This window comes from Procambarus clarkii, chromosome 6 (assembly GCF_040958095.1).
Source record: "Procambarus clarkii isolate CNS0578487 chromosome 6, FALCON_Pclarkii_2.0, whole genome shotgun sequence".
Classification (NCBI taxonomy): Eukaryota; Metazoa; Arthropoda; class Malacostraca; order Decapoda; family Cambaridae; genus Procambarus; species Procambarus clarkii.
Window position 1 is genome coordinate 17,877,032 of NC_091155.1, and position 22,883 is coordinate 17,899,914.

Sequence of the window (22,883 nt, forward strand, 5' to 3'; positions counted from 1 at the left end):
CTATTCAGTTTGACTCACGGTATTCCGCACAATATTTTATTTTGCACCTTAATGTAACTTAAATTTGATTATTCATCTTGTTTGTTTTGCACACTATGTATTAAAGCCAAGCCTGGATATTATTATATCTTTTGTAATATGTTTAACTTCAGTTTTTGTTTTAAAGTAAAGTATTTTTAAATGTTTTTCCCTCTTCTTTATCCCACAGTTTATCTCACTGTGAAGACTCCTTTGCAGTTTAATTTTTTTTATTTTTATTTTGTGACTGGCATTACAGAGACTGCACGACCACCAACGTTTCCCGTCACAGTACTCACCTATTTGTGTTTGCGGGGGTTGAGCTTCGGCTCTTTGGTCCCGTTTCTCAACTGTCAATCAACTCGTGTACATATTCCTGAGCCTACTGGGCTCTATCATATCTACATTTGAAACTGTGTATGGAGTCAGCCTCCACCACATCACTGCCTAATGCTTTCAACCTGTTAACTACTCTGACACTGAAAAAGTTCTTTCTATCAGAAAGAAGCAGTGTGGGCCGGTCAACAACTGAGGGAGGTCATCCACTCTCACCTTCTCCCCCAAATAGATCAGTAGAACACCAGCTGGTCGCATTAGAAGGTATAGTTTGCTACAGTTTGTATAGGGAAATAGTTCATTTCATGCCTCGATAGAGAGTGTTAAGATAGGGAGTGGTTTTATTTAGTTTTTGTTTAGATTTTGCATTAGTAAATAATTAGCTTGTTATTTGTATTTTATTATTTCCATTTTTGAATGTGTCCATGTCCTTATCACGTGGTCTCCACGAGTCTGAAGTTTCAGTTGGGCCGCAAACCTAACAAAGTTTAAGAGGTCATTTATCCCTTTGTTTGCTATAATTTCCCACACTAAACGTAGATTCTTTCCACCTTTTCCAAGTAATTTGGGGGTCAAGCTCCAAGGTTTTAATGATCGATTAATCGGTCCAGATCCCGATTAATTGACGCTTCTGGTTAATGGTCTGGTGGTGGCAGCAGAAGGAGATCCTTGAGTTTGCTAGGAGCCTAGTACCACGTCACGGGGGCTGTAGAAGCTTAGCTGACTCGAACGGCTAAGACCACGTGACGTGGGATTTGGGTAAAGTAGCTCGGGGTTCCCTTGGTATATAAGTGAAGGAAATAGAATACGGGTAGGTAAGGGTGAAGAGAGAGTCGAAGGAAGAGTCGATAAGAACTGATATCTGCCCCCCTCCCTCCACGCGTTACATTGTATGTGGTGATCATATCCCCTCTAACTCTTCTGTCTCCCAGTGACGTGAGGTTTAATTCCCGTAGTCTCTTCTCGTAGTTCATACTCCTCAGTTCGGGTACTATTCTGGTGACAAACCGTTGAACCTTTTCCAGTTTAGTCTTATGCTTGAATAGATATGGACTCCATGCTGGAGTCGCATATTCCAGGATTGGTCTGACATATGTGATATACAAAGTTCTGAAAGATTCCTTACACAAGTTTCTAAAGGTCGTTCTTATGTTAGCCAACCTGACATATGCCGCTGATGTTATCCTCTTGATATGGGCTTCAGGGGACAGGTCTGTCGTGATATCAATCCCCCAGGTCTTTCTCTCTCTCTGACTCTTGAAGTATTTCATCTCCCAAATGGTACCTTGTATCCAAAGTAGCGGAAGTAAGATCCACTGCGATGTGGTACGAACAAGCCACTGGGAACTACTTTTTCAAGCCTGACATAAAGATATCCAGAGACATTTCAGTAGCCATACACAGACTCAGACTTGGTTACAAGTGCTGCTGAGAGGTAATAAACCCAATACTTAGAGAATATCATATCTGTAGATCAGATACAGATACTATCCATGTTTCAGATGCATCTGATCATATCCATATGACCAGATGTACTCCAGTAACAATAATTACTGGAAGGTGAAGCAAGTGAAGTGCATGAAACTCAACATTCATCCAGCGAGAGCAATTGCGTTAAATGCCAAATCCACATGGACTACAATGGTCATAAAAACAGTTGAAGAATGGGACACACTAGTGAACACAGAGCATCTGTATCTGCCACCAAGATAATGTTAATAAAATAAAAGACTAAAACCAGTACGTTAAAACAAAAGTAGTAAAGAAACGGGAGAAAATGAGGAAAAATTACCTCTATTTAAAACTTTGACCCAAACATCACAGTAACAAGGTTATCGCGAATAAGTGAACTCAGTCACGGCTCAATATAGCATGTGCTACATGGAGATTTTGTTCTGAGTAGCTGAATCTAAAACAAAAACGACAACAGTAGGAGCCATAAGGAGGACTCGAACTAGCCCACTTGGTACTCCCAATTTAGCGCCCTAGACCACTATACCACGACATGGAAAGCAATGTTAAACCTCTCCCTACAAGATGACCAGTGGGACCAAGCAACGCTCCTAGTTAGACTCGGGGGTATAGGTATTCGCAAGGCGACAAAGTTATCATTGCCGGCATTCTTATCCTCGACCAGTGCTACAAGTGAATTAGTGAATGAAACATTACCAGAATACCTAAGAGACTCCATTGGGATTCATGATCCCAAATTTGCAGAAGGAGCTGGTCAGTGGGACACTCTTACCAACTCTCACCCTCGACAAACGTTTCCAAACGACTGCAAACAGGCCAAATGGGATAGCCCCATAGTGGAGAACATCGCCACAGCATTGCTGAAGGCAGCTTCTGGGCAGGACAGAGCGCGTCTTCTAGCTGTGCAAGCCCCCCATGCCGGAGACTTCCTGTTGGTAGTCCCTAATTCTACCTTGGGCACCCGGCTGGAACATCGGGACCTAAGTATTGGTGTTGCTCTGCGCCTTGCCGCCCCTATCTCCACCGAACACCGGTGTATTTGCGACTATGCACAGGCGGACCAATATGGCAGCCATGGTCTCATCTGTCGTAAGTCACAGGGGAAAGATAGCCAGACATGAAGCAGTCAATGACATCATCAGGAGAAGTTAGGCTACAGCTGGGTGTCCAGCACAAAGGGAACCTTAGTTGTGCAGACCTGACAACAGCCAAAAACGCCCAGATGGAGTCACCCTGCAGCCATAGAGGGACGGTAAACGGGTCATATGGGATTGCACGTGTGAATCTACATTAGCTGATATCTGTGTACCTTTCAGCACAGTTGAGGGAGGCGGGGCGGCCACCTTCAGGAAAACCCAGAAAACCAGCAAGTATTGGGACCTAGAACGTTGTTACAGGTTCGTGATTGCCGATAGGTTCTGAAACTCTGGGCGCCTGCGGCAAATGTGCACTTAGGTTCCTAAAGAAGGTCGGGGAGGCCCTCATTGGGAAAACTAAAGACTCAAGAGCGGCCAGTTTCCTGTTCCAGCGCCTCAGTATCGCAGTTCAGAGGGGAAATGTGTGCTGTATCTTGGGTATGCACCCGACCTCCGAAGAGCTGGACGAGGTCTTCGAACACTGATTGTTATATTGTTATACATGTGAGTGTTATATATAACCCTCACACTGACCATATATATGGTCAGTGTGAGGGGTACCAGCTCTGGTGCAAGTGTAGGGACCCCATAGCCTCTGAGAAGAAAAGAAAGAGTATTCAGAAGAGACCTTGTGGATTCTCACAGAACATTAATATTTTCTGCCCTTACCACCCCTATTCTTTTGTATATATATATATACATATTTTTGTTTATTTAAACTTTGTTACAACTGCTTGCCATTCTTTCAGGGGGTTCACTTTGATACAATCTGGGCAACCAATAGGAGCATCAGAGTTACGGGGGCTCCTCTTGATGATGTCGTTAACTTCACTGTTCTTCGAGTGCCATCCCCTGTGCTTTGGCAGAGTAGGCCAAATTCGAAGAATTCAATGTACAAGTTTGAAAGCAATGGCGATAAAGGATTTCCCATTGGCATTCAAAACGTCTGTAAATAATACTCATTATTAGAGGTAAATTTACATTCTTTAATGCACAACTTAACAAGATTGACAACAATATCAGCAGAAAGAGGTAAAACATATTTAGAGAATTGGTCAAATGAGAAGAGGAAATAGTTCCAAACAATGGGGACAAGATTTTGGTAAGCCATTTAGCAAGCTTGTAAGAAATGGATCCCACCGAACTGATGATAGACCTCATGGAATTGTTAGGTTTATGCGTCTTGATAAGTCCACAGAGATATGGTAATAAAGGTGATGAGGTAGTAAATTGATTAAGATCTTTATGTTTACTTAACAACTTACTCATGCTGCTATTGAAAGACTTGATAGTGTCCTCAAGAGGAGCTATTGGAGAACTTAATGATGTCCTCTTGATGCTTCTATATTTGTTCGGAATCTTGAAGTGGGTAGAATATAGTTGTGCATTAATTGGCAGTTGATTGCTGGTGTTGACTTTTTAATGTGTAGTGCCTCGCAGATGTCGAGCCTCCTGCTATCGCTGTATCAATCGATGATTTCTGTGTTTTTAGGACAACACAGAAATCATGACTATAGTGGTGGTGTTTGTGTTCGTGATTCAACACATTTGCAACGAATACGCCACACAGATAAGACATAATGTAGCCACATTACATCCAGTTTATCTTAATTTTCTCTATTCCATTAAGAATAGAGAAACAATATGAAATCAAGTAGAAGCAAATTAATGATGATATTATCAAACGTAATCAGTACTAATCGCCACAACTAGTAGTAATACTAGCATCAGTTAATATTCCAACCCATCCTCCGAATTGACAGTACGATTTAATACTAAGTGTAATAAGTACACTTTCTTACTGTAATAAGCAGTGCATAATTGCACTTACGGGGCTGTTACATTGACCCAACTCCCTCCCCCGCTTTAATTTTTCTCGTTTTCTGTTAAGTCACTCAGAATTTTAGGATGACGTTTTCAATTTCGATTTGCAATACACAAGTTTTAAATATCAGGAATTTCTTTTTCAGGTTTATTAAACAACATAGATTTTATGCAAAATTTTAAAATATCCTGAGTTAATTTACAATTTATTGATATATTTTAGTTTTGTTTTATTAGTTTTATAAAACTGTAATATCAATATAGCTATAAGTTAAGTACTAATTGTAATTAGGAAGCAATAAAATTATTATCTTCAAAAACTAAGACGGTTAGGTGAGGTTGTGGTTTTCTATTCAGTTTTTCAGGTAAACTCAAATATTCACAATATATTTGACAGTACGATTTAATACTAAGTGAAAATAAGTACAATTCCTAACTGCTATGAATAGTACATAATTGCACTTAATTGTCTTCTTACATTTACCACCCCATTTTTGGAGGACGGGCTGTAATATTCATAATATTATTGATGTTATGATTTATAATATTAAAGTTACTTGGAGTATTTGGTAATCAAAGAATTAGTAGTAATAATATATTAATGTTAAACATATATTTATATTTTTTTATTATTGCTTTCTCATTAATAAAGCTAATAAGATTCAACAGAACATAAGGTTGCACAGGTGAAAATTTTGAGTCAGTGACCCACATCTTAACTCCCACACGAAGTGATTTCGTAAGCGTCCGGCGTCTCCCTCCACCACTGTAACAAGCAGTTCTGCTCGGTTAGAACTCGTCTAAATGACCTGTGTAGCAGATTCTCTCTGGGTGTTGATCATAGCCGTCTTAGGCTGCTTGGTCCTACTGGTGGTTGACTGACATGGCGTCATGGTCCATTCAGCCGACGCCTCCTTGACTGACATTGCGTCATGGCCCACTCAACCGACGTCTCCTTGACTGACATGGCCCCATGGCCCACTCAGCCTACGCCTCTTGACTGACATGGCCCCATGGCCCACTCAGCCTACGCCTCTTGACTGACATGGCCTCATGGCCCACTTAGCCTACGCCTCTTGACTGACATGGCCCCATGGCCCACTCAGCCTACGCCTCTTGACTGGCATGGCCCCATGGCCCACTCAGCCTACGCCTCTTGACTGACATGGCCCCATGGCCCACTCAGCCTACGCCTCTTGACTGACATGGCCTCATGGCCCACTCAGCCTACGCCTCTTGACTGACATGGCCCCATGGCCCACTCAGCCTACGCCTCTTGACTGACATGGCCTCATGGCCCACTCAGCCTATGCCTCTTGACTGACATGGCCCCATGGCCCACTCAGCCTATGCCTCTTGACTGACATGACTTCGTGTGGAAGTTAAGATGTTTGGTCACTGATTCAAAGTTTTCACCTGTTCAATTATCACCCTCATGTTCTGTTGACTCTTATTAGCTTTATTAATGAGAAAGCAATAATAAAAATGTAAATATAAGTTAAACATGATTTTAATATTACTACTAATTCTTTGACTACCTAATTTTTTTTTTCAGGCAATATAATGAATGAAATCATTAACGTGATGTATCAATGAGAAAATCAGTAGGGTTGAGCTGAATACCAGGTTGCATTGCTTTTCTATGTCGTGGTGTAGAGGTCTAGGGCGCTAGCTTAGGAGTACCACGTGAGCTGGTTCGAGTCTTTCTCATGGCTCCTACTGTTGTTGTTGTTGTTGTTTTAGATTTAGCTTCTTAGACCGAAAGATCGATGTAGCACGGGCTATAGTGAACCCGTAACTGAGTTTGGTTATTCGCGATAACCTTGTTACTCTGATGATTGGATCATGGCTTACATGGCTCACTCAGCCTACGCCTCTTGACTGACATGGCTCATTCAGCCTACGCCTCTTGACTGACATGGCCCACTCAGCCTACGCCTCTTGACTGACATGGCTCACTCAGCCTACGCCTCTTGACTGACATGGCTCACTCAGCCTACGCCTCTTGACTGACATGGCTCACTCAGCCTACGCCTCTGGACTGACATGGCTCACTCAGCCTACGCCTCTGGACTGACATGGCTCACTCAGCCAACGCCTCTTGACTGATATGGCTCACTCAGCCTACGCATCTTGACTGACATGGCTCACTCAGCCTACGCATCTTGACTGACATGGCTCACTCAGCCTACGCCTCTTGACTGACATGGCTCACTCAGCCTACACCTCTTGACTGACATGGCTCACTCAGCCTACGCCTCTTGACTGACGTGGCTCACTCAGCCTACGCCTCTTGACTGACATGGCTCACTCAGCCTACACCTCTTGACTGACATGGCTCACTCAGCCTACGCCTCTTGACTGACGTGGCTCACTCAGCCTACTGCTACAACAACACCAAGATTTGCCGCTGTCTACCACAGCAGCGCCGGCCCTATTGACACCCAAGACGACCTGCTGGTAAGGCTACTTCAACGTGAGACCATTACACCAGCGTCCTCACCTGTGGCCACAGTTCGACGTCGTATATGAAGCCTCAGTTACTTGCCTTATGGTCAACCGTCTTTGTGACAGGTGGCGTTGCATAGCAATCTCCATTAATGACTTTTTGTTTACATTTTCACCTTCTTTTCTGTAAAAAGAAAAGTAATTTGTAAATTTTGCCCAATTTCAGAACTAGTTTCAATGATATTTTCCTTAGAGTTATACTGCTGTCTATCGCAAGATGATCCATGGGACTTTGTATGATGCTACTTACAACAATGTGATCCGTGGGGCTATGCATGACAATGTCATATTACACGATGTTCATTACTACGATGATACTTAGAGTGACTTGGGTGTGTTCCCTCGCTCACTGTGCTGTTACATGACGATGGTATTTGTGGTGTCAGAAGTAGTGGTGGTTATTGTGGTGTTAGTAGTAGTGGTGGTTATTGTGGTGTCTGAAGTAGTTGTGGTGCTTGTGGTGTCAGAAGTAGTTGTGGTGCTTGTGGTGTCAGAAGTAGTGGTGATACTTGTGGTGTCAGAAGTAGTGGTGGTGCTTGTGGTGTCAGAAGTAGTGGTGGTGCTTGTGGTGTCAGAAGTAGAGCTGGAAGAGGTAATGATGGGGATAATTTCATCCACAGTGGTGGTGAAGGGTCAATGTTTGTATTTGGGCAGTGCAGAGAGTGGCAATAGTGGTGGTGCAGGTAGTGGCGATGGTGGTGGTGGTGCTGGTAGTGGCGATGGTGGTGGTGGTGCTGGTAGTGGCGATGGTGGTGGTGGTGCTGGTAGTGGCGATGGTGGTGGTGGTGATGGTAGTGGCGATGATGATGGTGGTGGTGCTGGTAGTGGCGATGGTGGTGGTGGTGCTGGTAGTGGCGATGGTGGTGGTGGTGCTGGTAGTGGCGATGGTGGTGGTGGTGCTGGTAGTGGCGATGATGGTGGTGGTGCTGATAGTGGCGATGGTGGTGGTGGTGCTGGTAGTGGCGATGGTGGTGGTGGTGCTGGTAGTGGCGATGATGGTGGTAGTGCTGGTAGTGGCGATGGTGGTGGTGGTGCTGGTAGTGGCGATGATGGTGGTGGTGCTGATAGTGGCGATGGTGGTGGTGGTGCTGGTAGTGGCGATGGTGGTGGTGGTGCTGGTAGTGGCGATGATGGTGGTAGTGCTGGTAGTGGCGATGGTGGTGGTGGTGCTGGTAGTGGCGATGGTGCCGGTGGTGCTGGTAGTGGCGATGGTGCCGGTGGTGCTGGTAGTGGCGATGGTGGTGGTGGTGCTGGTAGTGGCGATGATGGTGGTGGTGCTGGTAGTGGCGATGGTGGTGGTGGTGATGGGAGTGGCGATGGTGGTGGTGGTGCTGGTAGTGACGATGGTGGTGGTGGTGCTGGTAGTGGCGATGGTGGTGGTGGTGATGTGAGTGGCGATAGTGGTGGTTCAAATGGTCCAGCAGCCTTGAAACGCCTGGAGGTGGTTCCCCGGACGCTTGGAGTCAGTAAGAGACGCCGTAGAAGCCAAATCATTCTTTGTCTTGCCACAAACAGGATGTGGAACATTAAGGTAATGATCGATCCTTAGCTGTGGCCGCAGTCACATGTACAAACGCTCTCACATATATAAACACCTAACTGTAAACATGGATACACCAACACACACACACTTTGCTTGCCACTTTCCATAGTGTATAGTAAGTCACTGATGTTACACAACTTCATACAACTAGGTGAGTACACACATGTGCGATACACACCAGCACGCACTCACCTATGATACTTGCCAACACACACACGCCTTTGTTACACACCAGCACACACACACCTGTGTGTTACACACCAGACCCACACACCTGTGTTACACACCATACACACCAGCACACACACACACCTGTGTTACACACCAGACCCACACACCTGTGTTACACACCATACACACCAGCACACACACACACCTGTGTTACACACCAGACCCACACATCTGTGTTACACACCAGCACACACACACACACACCTGTGTTACACAACAGCATACACACACACTTGGATAGCGTGTGACACCTAGGAAGCGTGCGGGGCCTGGCGAGCGTGTGACACCTAGGAAGCGTGCGGAGCCTGGCTAGCTTGTGACACCTAGGAAGCGTGCGGAGCCTGGCTAGCTTGTGACACCTAGGAAGCGTGCGGGGCCTGGCTAGCTTGTGACACCTAGGAAGCGTGTGGGGCCAGGCTAGCTTGTGACACCTAGGAAGCGTGCGGAGCCTGGCTAGCTTGTGACACCTAGGAAGCGTGCGGAGCCTGGCTAGCTTGTGACACCTAGGAAGCGTGCGGAGCCTGGCTAGCGTGTGACACCTAGGAAGCGTGCGGAGCCTGGCTAGCTTGTGACACCTAGGAAACGTGTGGGGCCTGGCTAGCGTGTGACACCTAGGAAGCGTGCGGGGCCTGGCTAGCTTGTGACACCTAGGAAGCGTGCGGGGCCTGGCTAGCTTGTGACACCTAGGAAGCGTGCGGAGCCTGGCTAGCTTGTGACACCTAGGAAGCGTGCGGAGCCTGGCTAGCGTGTGACACCTAGGAAGCGTGCGGAGCCTGGCTAGCTTGTGACACCTAGGAAGCGTGTGGGGCCTGGCTAGCGTGTGTCGAAGCACTCCACCCTGGTGCTTCTCTCCGCTTCAGCTATCAGCCGCTCCGTGACCCTGAACCACACACCGGAACCGCTTGGTAATACACTCCTTTTCTCCTTGGCGTATGTTTGCAGGCATACACACATGACGTCAACAATACTTATAGGGTTTGCAGGAACCCGAGCGCCAGCTCTTGGGCCCCGCCTTTGTTTATATTGTTTAATCTGGTGGGAATGGAGCAGAATTCTTTTAGTTGCGTTAGCAGGCTGAGAACGATGACTTACTAAAGTGTATGGTAAGTCTTATCATACTTGGTTTTCCCTAGAACACGACCCGGTAGTCGGTTTTACTACCAGCTTGCCAATTATTGATGAGTGAACAGATGTGAGGAGTTATGAACTGGTTCTTAGTTAATCCTTTCGTGGGTTTTGTAGCAGGGTGTGTGTGTGTGTGTGTGTGTGTGTGTGTGTGTGTGTGTGTGTGTGTGTGTGTGTATGTGTACTCACCTATTTGTACTCACCTATTTGTGCTTGCAGGATCGAGCATTGACTCTTGGATCCCGCCTTTCCAGCTATCGGTTGTTTACAGCAATGACTCCTGTCCCATTTCTCTATCATACCTAGTTTTAAAAGTATGAATAGTATTTGCTTCCACAACCTGTTCCCAAAGTGCATTCCATTTTTCCACTACTCTCACGCTAAAAGAAAACTTTCTAACATCTCTGTGACTCATCTGAGTTTCCAGTTTCCACCCATGTCCCCTCGTTCTGTTATTATTACGTTTGAACATTTCATCTATTTCCACTTTGTCAATTCCCCTGAGTATTTTATATGTCCCTATCATATCTCCTCTCTCCCTACTTTTCTCTAGTGTCGTAAGGTTCAGTTCCTTCAGACGCTTTTCATATCCCATCCCTCGTAACTCTGGGACAAGCCTCGTCGCAAACCTCTGAACCTTCTCCAGTTTTTTTATGTGTTTCTTCAGGTGGGGGCTCCATGATGGTGCGGCATACTCTAAGACGGGTCTCACGTTGGCAGTGTAAAGCGCCCTAAAAGCCTCCTCGTTTAGGTTTCTGAATGAAGTTCTAATTTTCGCCAGTGTAGAGTACGCTGCTGTCGTTATCCTATTTATATGTGCCTCAGGAGTTAGATTAGGTGCCACATCCACTCCCAGGTCTCTTTCTCGAATCGTTACAGGTAGGCTGTTCCCCTTCATTGTGTACTGTCCCTTTGGTCTCCTATCACCTGATCCCATTTCCATAACTTTACATTTACTGGTGTTAAACTCCAGTAGCCATTTCCCTGACCATCTCTACAACCTGTTTAAGTCCTCTTGGAGGATCCTACAATCCTCATCTGTCACAACTCTTCTCATTAATTTTGCGTCATCCGCAAACATTGACATCTATGATTCCACTCCTGTAAACATATCATTTACGTAAATTAGAAAGAGGATTGGTCCCAGCACCGATCCTTGAGGTACTCCCCTTGTTACTGTTCGCTAGTCCGACTTCTCGCCCCTTACCATTACCCTCTGGCTCCTTCCTGTTAGGTAGTTCTTCACCCATACTAGGGCCTTTCCGCTTACTCCTGCCTGCCTCTCAAGTTTGTATAGCAGTCTCATGTGCGGTACTGTATCAAAGGCCTTTTGGCAGTCAAGAAATATGCAGTCTGCCCAGCCTTCTCTCTCCTGCCTTATCCTTGTTACTTTACTATAGAATTCTGAAAGGTTTGTTAGGCATGATTTCCCTGTCCAGAACCCATGTTGGTGCTTGTTTACAAACCCAATGCTCTCCAGGTGCTCAACAAGTCTTAGCCTAATTATTCTTTCAAGTATTTTGCAGGGGATGCTTCTCAGTGATACGGGTTTGTAGTTAAGTGCCTCCTCCCTATCACCTTTTTTGAAAATCGGTACATTTCCCTCCTTCCAGCAACTGGGCAATTCTCCCGACATAAGTGACCCATTAAAGATCATTGCCAGAGGCACGCTGAGAGCCTGCACTGCCTCTTTAAGTATCCACGGTGATACTTTGTCTGGTCCAACAGCTTTATTTGCATCCAGTGTTGTCAACTGTTTCATTACCTCCTCTGCTGTCACCTCTATATCTGATAGTCTTACATCTAGGGTAATCGCTTCTAACAATGGGAGCTGCTCAGGCTCGGTTGTGAACACTCCATGGAATTTTGCATTCAGTACCTCGCAGATTTCCTTGTCGCTTTCTGTATATGTCCCTTCTGTTTTCCTCAGTCTTGTCACTTGGTCATTTACCGACATCTTCCTTCTTATATGGCTATGTAGTAATTTAGGTTGCTTTTTCGCTTTGACTGCAATATCATTCTCATAATTTCTTTCCGACACTCGTCTTATGTTAATGTAATTATTCCTAGCTCTGTTACATCTAATCCTGTTGTCCTCTGTCCTTTGTCTTCTGTGCTTCCTCCACTCCCTCCTGCTTCTCACCTTTGCTTCCTGACACTGTCTATTAAACCATGGGTTATTATATTCCCTCCTGCTTTTTTCCTTTATTGTTGGAATAAATCTCTCTTCAGCCTCCTTGCATTTCAACATGACTTGGTTCATCATACCTTGCACTGTTTTTCCTCTAAGTTCTTCCTCCCACTGCACTTCTCCCAGGTAGTCCCTTATCCTTCTGTAGTCCCCTTTTCTGTAATCAAGTCTCCTTTCCCGGACCTCTTGTCCTTTGGTCACAATTTTAAGCTCCATCAAGTAGTCAAAGACTAGGACACAATGGTCACTAGCTCCTAGTGGTATTTCATGTTCCAACTGCTCGATGTCTTCTACATTCTGGGTGAAAATGAGATCTAATAGGCTGGGAGTATCCCCTCCTCTTTCCCTAGTATCTTCTTTCACATGCTGTGTTAGGAAATTCCTGTCAATAACGTCTACCAGCTTCGCTCCCCAGGTCTCCTCCCCGCCATGGGGATTCCTCGTTTCCCAATCTATCTCTCCGTGATTTAGGTCCCCCATGACCAGCAGCTTCGCTCTCATTCTATGCGCTATAGTTGCTGCCCTCTGCAGTTCATCTATACATGTCTTGTTGCTGTCCTCAAACTCCTGCCTGGGCCTTCTACTGTTTGGTGGGGGATTGTAGAGTATCAAGATTACAATCTTCTTCCCATCCACTGTCAGAGTTCCATGTATGAAGCTCGTGCTTTCATTGGTACCCGGATTTTCCAGCTCATCAAACTTCCATTTCCGCTTTATTAGTAGTGCCACTCCTCCTCCCTGTCTCTGTGTCCTTTCTTTTCTTATCACCTGGTACCCCTCTGGAAAGATTGCATCCGAGATCATGCCATTTATTTTAGTTTCCACTATTGCCACTATGTCTGGGTCTGCCTCACTAACTCTTTCTTTTATCTCTTCTGCTTTATTGGCTACCCCATCAGCATTGGCGTACCAAACCTTGAGACTCTTCTTGGAAACTCGGGTGTCAGAGTTCCCCCTTTCACCGGGGGTCTGGGGGGAACTGGGGGGGTGTCTGGGGGGCGAGTGGGGGCTGTGGGGGTGAATGGGGAGGTGCTAGGGGGGGTGCCTGGGAGTGCCTGGTAGGCGAATGGGATCTGGGCATCTAGGGGGGTAGGAAGGGCATAATGGGTCTGAAAGTTAGGGGTCTGAATAGCATAGGGGGGTTGAGAAATAGAGTGAGACTGAGAGTCAGGTAGAGGTTGAGAGGTTGGGGGGAAGAGGGATACTGAGGGCAGAGGGCTGAGATGAGATGTGTGTGTGTGTGTGTGTGTGTGTGTACTCACCTAATTGTGCTTGCGGGGGTTGAGCTCTGGCTCTTTGGTCCCAGGGGTGTGTGTGTGTGTGTGTGTGTGTGTGTGTGTGTTTGAGTATTTAATATATGTATTTACTATTTGTATCTGCAGAATCGAGCTATAAGCTCGTGGACCCCGCCTTTCTAACAAATTTATTTTTCCTCTATTATGTCTACTACATATATTTATCTTTAACACACACACACACACACACACACTGGTAGTGTGTCTGGTAGCTGAGCGGACAGCGCACAGGACTCGTAATTCTGTGGGCCTGGGTTTGATTCTCGGGCCCAGCAGAAGCAAATGTGCAGAGTTTTTTTTTCCCCCTGATACCCCTGTTACCTAGCAGAAAATAGGTACCTGGGAGTTAGAAAGCTGTTACGGAGCTGCTTCCTGTGTGCGTGTGTGTGTAGAAAAAAATAGTTAGTAGTTAGTTACAGATTGACAGTTGAGAGGCGGGCCGAAAGAGCAGAACTTAACCTAGAACCTAGAACATAACTAGGTGAATACACACACAAACACACACACACACAGTTGACCAGTTGACACAGTTCTACACCAGTTGATTGACAGTTGAGAGGCGGGACCAAAGAGCCAAAGCTCAACCCCCGCAAGCACAATTAGGTGAGTACAATTAGGTGAGTACACAGTCCTTGTCTATTGTCCTCTCTCTTGTTTGTGTAGAGGCGGGACCAAAGAGCCAGAGCTTAACCCCCGCAAGCACAACTAGATGAGTACAACTAGGTGAGTATACACACATCCCCGGGAAGCAACTAGTAGCAGATGTCTAACTCCCAGTTCCCTGCTAGGTGAACAGGAGCACGAGGGTTAAAAAACTGTTCACATTTGTTTCTGCCTCGGCTGGGGATCGAACCCGGCGCTTTGGACTATGACCGCAGAGCGCTGTCCACTTAGCCGCGGGTCCCCTGTGTGTGTGTGTGTGTGTGTGTGTGTGTGTGTGTGTGTGTGTGTGTGTACTTACCTAGTTGTACTCACCTATTTGTGTTTACAAGGGTTGAGCTCTGGCTCTTTGGTCCCCCCTCTAAACTGTCAATCAACTAATGTACAGTTTCCTGAGCCTATTGGGCTCTATTATATCTATACTTGAAACTGTGTATGGAGTCAGCCACCACCACGTCACTTCCTAATGCATTCCATTTGTCTACTACTCTGACACTAAAAAGTTGTTTCTGATGTCTCTGTGGCTCATTTGAGAACTAAGTTTCCCCTGGGTCTCCTTGACCATTTTCTTCCAATGCTAAATAGTTTGTCTTTTTTCACGCAGTCAATTTCCATCTCAATTTTGTAGGTGGTTATCATGTATTTACTTGCTCTTCTGTCTTCCAGGGACGTAAGGTTTAGCTCTTTAGTGTGTGTACTCACATAGTTCTCACTTAGTTGTGCTTGCGGGGGATAAGCTTCGTCTCTTTTGTCCCGCCTCTCAACCATCAATCAACAGGTGTACAGGTTCTTGAGCCTATTGGGCTCTATCATATCTACCCAAAAACTGTAAATAGAGTCTGCCTCCACTATATCACTTTCCAATGCATTCCATTTATTAACTACTATGACACTAAACAAATTCTTTCCAATGTCTTTATGGTTCATTTAGTACTCAATTTCCTCCTGTGTCCCCTAGCGCATGTGCCTCTTGTCTTAAATAAACTCAATTCCTTTGAGAATCTTGAATGTGGTGATCATGTCCCCCCCTAACTCTCCTGTCTTCCAGCGACGTGAGGTTTAATTCTCGTTGGCTCTCCTCATAGTTCATGCCCCTCATTTCGGGCACTAGTCTGGTGACAAACCTCTGAGCCTTCTCCAATTTAATATTATGATTGACGAGATATGGACTCGCTGGGGCTGGAGCTGCATACTCCAGGATTGGTCTAACGTACGTAGCATACAAGGTTCTGAATGATTCCTTACACAAGTGTTTAAATGCCGTTTTTATGTTAGCCAACCTGGCATATGCTGCTGATGTTATTCTCTTGATGTGGGCTTCAGGGGACAGGTCTGGCGTGATATCAACCCGCAGGTGCGTGTGTCTGTCTTTTGTTTTTTGTGTCCTCTCTTCCTGGTCCTACAGTTTGTCTTTTCCTGCTGGTGCGACTCCACATGTCCACCTCGTTCCGGACCCTCATTGACCAGACTCAGCAGCACAGAGCCTAGACTGGGGGCATCATTATTGGCAACAATCTTGTTTATTCGTATATTTCATATATTATGCTTTCTCCTGTATTGACATTGTATGAGTTGTAGTCCTATGTTAAATAGGACTACCTAAGGCAGCGTCTGGGATGCTCTCGGATGCAGGTTCGAATCCTCGTCACGGCCCTTGTGGATTTGTTCCTATGTTAAATGATTTGTAGTGATCTCCAGTCATGCCTATTTCACTGTGTATGGCAGGCAGCAGGCAGCAGGTGGCAGGGTTGAGAAGGCAGGGGGTAGGTGGCAGGCTTCAGACGGCAGGTTCGAAGACATGCAATAAAATGTTTTTTTCCTGTTGCCTTTAGAACTGTTGACCACTCAGATGCCAGCACATCACCCGCCTGTGTTTCGTATCTCTGAACTTCATTAGTTAGTGAAGCATCAGCTTGTGAACGTGCTTTCGCAGCTTGATCATGTTGCAGTAAAGTATTGAGGTAGACTAGTAGCATGACCAAGTCTTCCTGCAGCTTTTCCAGGTCCTACTACAGCTTGTTTAGCTCCAATTACAGCTTGTCCAGGAGCTTATTCCGATGCTTTTGCTTATGTCGATTCTCCTTGAAGCTGGTTCAGGTAATTTTACAATCAAACTATGTCATGTTTACAGCGTATCCAGGTCTTGTTGCGGCTTATCCACGTCTTGTTGCAGCTTATACAGGTCTTGTTGCAGCTTATCCAGGTCTTGTTGCAGCTTATCCAGGTCTTGTTGCAGCTTATCCAGTTCTTGTTGCAGCTTATCCAGATTCTGTTTCAGATCACCCAAGTCCTTTTACAGCTTACCCAGGTGTAGCTGTAGCTTATCCACTTTTTGTTAAAGCGTATCCAGGTCCTATTGCAGCTTATCCAGGTCCTATTGCAGCTTATCCAGGTCGTCATACAGCTTGCCCAGGCTCTCCTGCATGTGTGCAGTCTGCTGCAATATATATTCTTCCCAGTAGTTTATAATTATCAGCGACACAACGGGTCGTATCTCTCCAGAAAGGTTGTCGACACGCGTCAGTATCAGTATGTGTGAGGAGTGATCCTTCCTGGTAAGATCACTTATTATGTGTCCTCGGTCCTCACATGTCTCTCTTGTGTGTTAAGTAACCTATGGGCTATTAAAATGTTCTGTCAGTATTAACAATTTCAGCACCATAACAGTATTCCCCATTGGGCTACACTCTCGGCAGTTTTCCATTAGATGCCCCCTAATGTGTTTGGATTCGAAATTTAATTTATCAACATAAATTGGTCATAATTCGCAATATAGTGGATCCCTAGAACATCCTGCTGCGCTGTTCTATTGTACAGGGGACACGTAGGGAGTGATCAGTGCACAGAAATGAACAGATCAGTGCCGAGATCACAGCATATTTGTTCTCTTCGCCTAATATTTCCTTGAAACCTAAAGATGGTTTCTAGCTTGGGTACGCGATTTAGTTATTGGGAGATTGCGCCAACTATGACCGAATACTTATATGTTTTTAATTTATCGGTTAAAGCTGTTTCTAACTAAAAACTACAGTGTACCATAATAAGTATGATGTATGTTAGGTGCAAAAAAGTCTTTGAGAATGTAAGAAGCCCTTACGAAACGTTTCGTAAACAATTTATTGAAAATAAAAAAAATCACTCGGCCTATTAGGCAAATCGGTCCTTGCATAGTAGGCCGAGAAGTGCGTTCTGCCTACTAGGTATGATCGGCTCGGAGACCCTCGGTTCGTGGGGAAAATGTGCATTGAAGTTCCTGAAGGAATTGGGGGACAAATTGATCAGCGCTACAAAAGACCAGAGAGCAAAAAGTTTCTTGTTCCAGCGCCTCAGTGTTGCGATTCAGAGGGGAAATGCCTGTTGCGTCTTGGGCACTAGTCCAACTTCAGAGGAATTCGAAGAAGTGTTTGACTTGCAACAATGATCGAACCCGTCTGTGACATTCATCAATGTTTCCCATTGTTGTGTTTTTCAAGAGATCCATAACCTTTAAGCACCTTTTTGCATTATTATTTTTGTATCAACCCATGTATATATTATATATATATATATATATATATATATATATATATATATATATATATATATGTCGTACCTAGTAGCCAGAACTCACTTCTTAGCCTACTATGCAAGGCCCGATTTGCCTAATAAGCCAAGTTTTCATGAATTAATGTTTTTTCGTCTACCTAACCTACCTGACCTAACCTAACCTAGCTTTTTTGGGCTACCTAACCTAACCTTACCTATATATATAGGTTAGGTTAGGTTAGGTAGGGTTGGTTAGGTTCGGTCATATATCTACGTTAATTTTAACTCCAATAAAAAAAAATTGACCTCATACATAGTGAAAAGGGTAGCTTTATCATTTCATAAGAACAAAATTATAGTAAATATATTAATTCAGGAAAACTTGGCTTATTAGGCAAATCGGGCCTTGAATAGTAGGCTGAGAAGTGAGTTCTGGCTACTAGGTACGACATATATATATATATATATATATATATATATATATATTATATATATATATATATATATATATATATATATATATATATATAATATATATATATATATATATATATATATATATATATATATATATATATATATATATATATATATATATATATATATCGTACCTAGTAGCCAGAACGCACTTCTCAGCCTACTATGCAAGGCCCGATTTGTCTAATAAGCCAAGTTTTCATGAATTTATATTTTTTCGACAACCTAACCTACATAACCTAACCTAACCTAACTTTTTTCGGCTACCTAACCTAACCTAACCTATAGAGATAGGTTAGGTTAGGTTAGGTAGGGTTGGTTAGGTTCGGTCATATATATACGTTAATTTTAACTCCAATAAAAAAAAAATGACCTCATACATAATGAAATGGGTAGCTTTATTATTTCATAAGAAAAAAATTAGAAAAAATATATTAATTCAGGAAAACTTGGCTTATTAGGCAAATCGTGCCTTGCATAGTAGGCTGAGAAGTGCGTTCTGGCTACTAGGTACGATATATATATATATATATATATATATATATATATATATATATATATATATATATATATATATATATATATATATGTCGTACCTAGTAGCCAGAACGCACTTCTATGCCTACTATTCAAGGCCCGATTTGCCTAATAAGCCAAGTTTTCATGAATTAATTGTTTTTCGACTACCTAACCTACCTAACCTAACCTAACCTAACGTTTTCGGCTACCTAACCTAACCTAACCGATAAAGATAGGTTAGGTTAGGTTAGGTAGGGTTGGTTAGGTTCGGTCATATATCTACATTAATTTTAACTCCAATAAAAAAAATTGACGTCATACGTAATGAAATGGGTAGCTTTATAATTTCATAAGAAAAAAATTAGAGAAAATATACTAATTCATGAAAACTTGGCTTATTAGGCAAATCGGGCCTTGAATAGTAGGCATAGAAGTGCGTTCTGGCTATTAGGTACGACATATATATATATATATATATATATATATATATATATATATATATATATATATATATATATATATATATATATATATATATATATATATGTCGTACCTAGTAGCCAGAATGCACTTCTCAGCCTACTATGCAAGGCCCGATTTGCCTAATAAGCCAAGTTTTCATGAATTAACGTTTTTTCGACTACCTAACCTACCTAACCTAACCTAACCTAACTTTTTCGGCTACCTAACCTAACCTAACCTATAAAGATAGGTTAGGTTAGGTTAGGTAGGGTTGGTTAGGTTCGGTCATATATCTACATTAATTTCAACTCCAATAAAAAAAATTTTACCTAATACATAATGAAATGGGTAGCTCTATCATTTCATAAGAAAAAATTTAGAGAAAATATATTAATTCAGGAAAACTTGGCTTGTTAGGCAAATCGGGCCTTGCATAGTAGGCCAAAAAGTGCGTTCTGGCTATTAGGTACGACATATATATATATATATATATATATATATATATATATATATATATATATATATATATATATATATATATATATATATATATATATATGACACTTGAGCGCGTTTCGTAAAACTTATTACATTTTTAAAGACTTTAGTTTACACATACACAACTGAATAGAACTTACACATCTCCGATTTGTTTATATCTACATTTGAGTGAAGTGGATGGGGTGAGGTGGTATTAATAGGGTATTAAATTCATCAACACAAGACAGAACACGAAACAATGGGTACTGAATGGAAGTGATTGTAGAAAGCTTATTGGTCCATATTTCTTGATGCTTCTATATTGGAGCGGGGTCTTACTTTTTCGGTCATATTTAATAATATATGTCTACAGGAAAGACTGCTACCAAAATATACTAATATTAAAACGCACGACCCAGCAGCAAGGAATCAAGCCTTCACGATAAAATATCGCCAGGATCTGATTCGTGATCAGATATACAAGGCGAAAAATGAAATCAAAGACAACAAAACGCAACTACTTCTTGCTACAAACGAATGGAAAAATAGCAACATCGACGAAAGTCTCCGTACCCGCATTGATCAACACCTCGACATCCTCACAGACCGACATCACCTCAGCACTGAAACAAGGATTATCAAGAAACTAACAACGTTATATGGAGGATCTATAGCAATTCCACGACCAAGAGATGGCTTCCTGAACCTTGCAGGAATTAACCTCACTGAGGACCAAGTCACTCTCCTAAATCTGGGCATAAAATGTCACGTTATGTCCAGACCGAGTGAGATGGCCCGGAAAGTGGAGTTGGAAATTCTGTTGGACGACATATTCGACCTCGAGACACAAAAGAAGGTCACTACCAAAGATACCTTACAAACAGAACTTATTGCAGAAGGAGGAAAGAATCGAGGCAATTACAGAAGCACCATACTGTCCCCCGAGCTCAAAGCGGCAGCTAAAAGCCTTCGTGAGAACAAGGAGATAGTTGTAAGGAGAGGTGACAAGTCGCCAATATATGTCATTCTTAAAAAAGACGAATATCTGGCGAAAATGAACCTCATACTCTCTGACCAAACTAAATTACAAAGGGCAACGAAGGACACTACAGCCGAATTGAAAGCAAAGGTCAACAAACTGATTGAAACTGTGAACGCCAAGAAATCCGGACTCCACCTGCCAAAGATTATTGGGGAATATAAACCTGGATATGCGTATGGAAATGTCAAGACACACAAGCCTGGAAACCCACTTCGGCCAATCATTAGCCAGATACCCACACCCACGTACAGACTGGCGAAGCGACTCAACGGCCTGCTGACTCCTTATGTCCCTTGCGCCTTCAGCCTGAAGTCCCCAAAAGAATTTGTTGACTTACTGCGGGGCACACGGGCCACAGGGATAAGAGCCTCGTTGGACGTGGAATCACTGTTCACCAACGTACCTGTGGACGAGACAATCGGGATGATAGCCGACAGTGTATCGTGACCCAGCCTGTACTCCTCTTGACATACCAGAGAATATTCTAAGGAAACTACTCCAAGCTTGTACTAAAGAGGCACCCTTCTTGAGCCCGGATGGGCATATGTATAAGCAAGTAGATGGGGTCGCCATGGGTTCTCCCCTAGGTGTCCTGTTTGCAAACTTCTACATGGGTACCATCGAGCAAAAAGTCTTAGTCGACATGAACTTGAAACCGGCCATATACTGCAGGTATGTTGACGACATTTTTACACAGGTACCTGATGTCAGACATCAGCAGGAGCTGAAAGAGGCGTTTGAGCAGAGTTCCGTGCTGCGTTTCACTTACGAGATGGAAAAGGATGGGAAGCTGCCCTTTCTAGATGTAACAGTGATGGAAAAGAGCGGAGGTTTCCACACTGCAGTCTACACTAAGGAAACGAACATAGGAATGTGCCTAAATGCCAACAGTGACTGCCCAGACAGGTACAAGAGGAGTGTTGTTAACGCATATGTCGACCGTGCTCTCACCCACAGCTCAGAATGGAAGCAAGTCGACGAAGAACTCTGTAGGGTAAGGCAGGTCCTAGTCCACAACGGCTTCTCCAATGGTTTCGTGGAAGACATCATAAGAAGGAAAGTGAAACGCCATGCAACCTCTGAAGAGACAACTAACACAACACCTATACCCCCTATTAGACTATTTTACAGGAACTTCTTTTCCACAGCTCATAAAACGGAGGAAAGGGTCCTGAAAGATATTGTTAATAGAAACGTTATCCCTACAGACAAAAATCAGAGGATACAACTGACGATTTACTATAAAACCAGTAAAACTGCCAGCCTACTCTTGAGAAACTCTCCAGACACAAAGCAGAACGCTTTAAAAGAGACCAACGTCGTCTATGCCTTCAAATGCCCTCTTGGGGACTGTAAGCTCCAAAAAACCCAGTATATAGGCAAGACAACAACATCTCTTTCTAGGCGTTTAACGATGCATAAGCAACAGGGCTCCATTAAGGAACATATAATCTCTTCCCACAACCAAACCATCGCCAGAGAAATCCTAGTAAACAACACAGAAATCATCGATAGATACAGCGATAGCAGACGGCTCGACGTTTGCGAGGCACTACACATTAAAAAGTCAACACCAGCAATCAACAGCCAATTAATGCACAACTATATTCTACCCACCTCAAGACTCCGCTCCAATATAGAAGCATCAAGAAATATGGACCAATAAGCTTTCTACAATCACTTCCATTCAATGCCCATTGTTTCGTGTTCTGTCTTGTGTTGATGAATTTAATACCCTATTAATACCACCTCACCCCATCCACCTCACTCAAATGTAGATATAAACAAATCGGAGATGTGTAAGTTCTATTCAGTTGTGTATGTGTAAACTAAAGTCTTTGAAAATGTAATAAGTTTTACGAAACGCGCTCAAGTGTCGCGTCAGACTAGAAATAAAAATGAATTTTGGAGAATTGATTTTTGAATTACCACCAACAGTGAAAAGGAATGTACGAAAGATCGAGAAAATTCGTGTTAGAATTATTAATCTTACTTTTTCGGTCATATTTAACATATATATATATATATATATATATAT